Raw genomic sequence first — 4223 nt, forward strand, 5'->3', positions numbered from 1 at the left:
GTCTAAACGTCTGTCCGTCTTTCTCGCTCGCCCCATTCCTCTTCATCCTCCTATCTCCGGTGCACAGCTTTCCCTCCAGTTGTTTCTCTCTCCGTCCTCCCCTCTTTCACCGACACTTCCTCGTTCTAAACTAGTCTTTCTCGTTTCTAATTTCCTCTTCTCAGATTGGCTCAATTGTCCCTACAGAGAGGAAGTGATGTGTTCTGCTCTGTTACGTGTGTATGTGAGAATGTGCCTGTGTGTGCATGAATGGAAAAAAAAACCCTGGACAAATGGGCTGCTAATAAAACAGAAAGCAGAGCTGTGCAAACATGCCGGTAATGCCTTGCTGTGTGTGTGTGTGTGTGTGTGTGTGTGTGTGTGATGCTCTATGACATAGAGAGCAAGTCAGTCTGATTAGGGTCAACTTCCTCTCAGCCCATCACATTGTCTGTCCTTCGGTCACTATCCATCTGCCTCTCTCTCTCTCTCTCTCTCTCTTTCTCTCTCTGCCTGTCTCCATCCTTCTCTGTCTCACCCCCTCTCCTCTTCCTCCTCTCTCCACTCCCCCTCCCCCCCCCTCATTCTTATTCGAACTTCCTCCCCTCTGCTCCGCTGTCTGTCCACGGCGCTCTGTGCTTCAGCATTAGGGAGCTGTGGTGTGTGTGTTCCCGCCGGCCGGCCGGCCTTCTCTGTGGCTCTGTTGTTGTTGTGGAAAAGCTGAAACAAAGGCCTGGAAGAATACCCAGCCTCGGCCCCAGCTCTTAACCCAGCCTCAGCCCCAGCCTCAGCCCCAGCCTCAGCCTCAGCGCCAGCAGTAACCCAATGACAGACCAGGCTATTGTGTAAATGTGTGGGCTGTCGGCCCACAGGCTCAGTCATCTCTGCAGAATTTCTTCTCCTTATCTCCAGAAGGGATCCTTCATGTACGGTAGTAAGCATACACGCTCCTTCATGCAGTATACTTTTTCTGAGTTGTTATCCTCCTCCTCTCTCTCTCCTCTCCACATCTTCTCTGTCTGCATAGTCGGATAGTGTGATGAATTTGAAGACAAGGAGGGGGCAAGGGAGACCCAAAATAAATCAAAACATAGAAATATGGTAAACAGGTAGATACTCAGAGACAGAGATGTGGAGCTTGCGTGTGTTTGTGCTTGTGTGGGTGTGTGAGAAAAAAGTTTTGTTCAGGGTCCAGGGCTGGGGATTGAATTATGGGGTTCCTTGAGGTGATATATTAAAAGAACTCTACCGTGCTTCTCCCCAGTGCTTTGTTCACCTGTGTTGCCGATGGTGATCATTTCACAACATAGGGTGTTTGCAGGTCTCTCAACTAACTTCTTTCCTCACGGACAGCGAGGAAACGTGTGTGAAACGGTGTGTGCAAAAAAAGGTTGTGAAAGGTTGAACAAATATTTTCTAAAAGGTTTCAAAAGGTTTTTAAGGTTTCAAAAAGGTTTTTAAGGTTTAAAAAAAGTTTTGACAAAAAAGTTTCGAAAGGTTTTACAAATGTTTTCCAAAATAATGTTTTGGTAAAATAAAATTCTAAAGGTTTGAAAATATTTCAAGTAAGACCGTTACCAGGATACATAGACTGGAGTTGGGAGGAGAAGAGCCCATAACATATCAAAGATTTGGATCTACCAATGTTCCTGCATCAGTCTGGGCAATCTGACAAGACAGACAGCTAGCTAGCTTCCCCACTACAGTATCTTATTAGCAAAGCCCGGGGCTAACTGGCTGTGTTTGGACTCTGGCTCCCCTTTCTGGACTGAGGCTCTGAGGGTGATAGCTGGGGTCAAGTTTGGGCCACTGATATTGGCATATCAGTCATACATGACTAAGCATTGGTACATCCCCCCCCCTCCTCTATTTGTCTCTCCTCTTCCCTCTCCTCCTGTCTCATGCTGTCTTCAGGAGGTTTCCACAGCAAGCATTTCTATAAATATGCATGCTGCCGTTTATTCAAGACACCACAGGGTGAAGAGGAGACCAAGGCAGACGGTGCTCGGGGGTAGTGATATGAACCCTACAGGGAGTGTGTGTGTGTGTGTGTGTGTTTGTGTTTGTGGGAGTCTGTATGATTTCAGATGTTGGCAAGGCAGGATTCTGTCGGTGTGGTGACAGCAAAGGGACCGTGCCTCATTAGGGAGACAGAGATTGTACCCTTCGTATTGGCTGGTTTGTGTGAGTGTGTGTGTGTGTGTGTTTGTTTCTGATCCCAGACTAAGTGAGCATGTCATGTTTGTTTGCCTTTCGTTGTATTTTTCTACCCTCTAATTCTGTCGGCCGCTTTGTTATTTACCAATTCTCCCCTCTATTCCCGACACAACCCTGCAGCTGTCAATCAATCAGTCCCCCCCCCCTCATCCCTTCACTACTGGTCCTGCACCGCCACGAGAATACAAACCAGCACATCAATGAATAATTGAATCCAAGCAGGAATACATAAATGGGTAAACAGACACATGAAACAAAATGCAAACTATTGCAGCAGGCATAAATTAGTGGACCAGGCTAGTTTGGGAGGGGTGGGAGTGTGTGTGGGGGTGCACTCTGTGCTTCCAGACAGACTACCGGTCACATAGAACACTAGGTTGGTAGTGGTAGTGTAGGTTCAGTGGGCCTGCTCATTCATTCATCAATTTATTCATTTATTCCGGTATTTTATACATTGTTAGACAAATTAAAAAGTGTATTTAGAATAAAGCGTGTTTATCAGTAGGTCAGGGAAGATAGACACAAATATTATTATGTCTGGATATTAGAGACATTTTGAAACATTATATCCACTTGCTGTGTGCCAATGTGATTTGTTAGGCACAGAAAATGGATCTGAAAACAATGAAATTCAATCCTGGCCAGACAGCTTTTGGGACTGCTAAGCAGGAACGAATTGCCGACTTGTTTCCTGAAACAGGTACTTTTAAAAACAAAGATCCTTGGGAAAAAAAAGATTAAGCGGTTTAGCCAATTGTTTTTGTGTTTGTGAGCCTGAAGAGCATGGGTCAGGGAGTGGCGGGAGAAGTACAGAGGTGACGGTCAGGGTGTTACAGTCCAGCGTCGGAGGGGCCCGCATGGCTCCATAGAGACTGAGCCGGTCGCAGGGGGCTGGGGGTGACAGAGCGGCTCATTTGAGAGTGTCAGTCGTGGCCCAGGATGGATGGAGATCCAGGCCCGGGCCCCGTCGGACGGACTGCCTGATCGTAAATAGTGTAGGTTGTGTGGGAAGAGGAGGTTCGTCATCAGGCAGTCTGCATGGCCTCCTCTGTGGCCAGGCTGCTGTGCAAGCCCTGACTCCCCAAAGAGAGGGGGGATTTATCACCAGCCGGAGATAAGACAAGGCTATTATTGTTCCTGTCCTCCTCCCCTCCTCCCCTCCTCCCCTCCTCCCCTCCTCCCCCTCTCTCCCCCTCTCCTGCTTCCTCCCCCTCCCCTGCATGTAACACATCCCCTTCCCTTCCTCCTCTTTTCTTCTCGTGTTCCACACTCCCTCGCTCCCCCTTCCTTCTCCTTTGTCTTCTCTCCCCCCTCCCCCCCCCCCTGCTCTTTCTCTCCTCTTCCATCTTCTTTTCTCCATCCCTTGCTTCTCGGTTCACACTCCCCTCCTCCGTCGCCTCTTCATTTCTCTCGTGCCTTCCTTTCTCCTTCCTATTGTCTGTCTTTCCTTTCTCCGCTGATAAGATCAGGGGTGTAATGACTGGAGGGATGATTGGAATCAGACAGGGAGGGGGATAATGACTCGACTGGTGTTCTACACAGGGACAGTCATCAGACACTAATCACAACCATATAGACGGAGAGACGGGCGGAGAGAGAAATGGAGGGAAGAGACGTAATTGTGAAAAATGAGTTGAGAAGGTTTTGGGGTCAGCCTGTAGTTTTTCTGAATTTCGTCCTCATTCGCTTGACACTTTCCTCGTTTTCTTTCGCAGACTACCAGAACTCTCCCTCCACCAAGGGATGCATTTGTCCTGTTCATTCTCTTTCATCTCCATCTGTCTCAGCCTTCCTCTCTCCTTCTCTCCCTGGAAGTGTTCAGTCCCTCGGCTAAAACTCTCAGTCCCCTGACCTTGCTGGTATTGGGAACTGTTGTTGTTGTTGTTGCGGTTGTTCTCATTCTTGTTCTTGTCGGTGTCTGACCCCGACAAGAACCCCTACACCAGGTCTGATATGTGGAGGACGCAGTCTGAAGGCTGGCGGCAGGGCTTGGACGTTGGGGAGGGGCGGGGCTGCGCCGATGGTCA

Source organism: Osmerus mordax, chromosome 4, assembly GCF_038355195.1.
Source record: "Osmerus mordax isolate fOsmMor3 chromosome 4, fOsmMor3.pri, whole genome shotgun sequence".
Lineage (NCBI taxonomy): Eukaryota > Metazoa > Chordata > Actinopteri > Osmeriformes > Osmeridae > Osmerus > Osmerus mordax.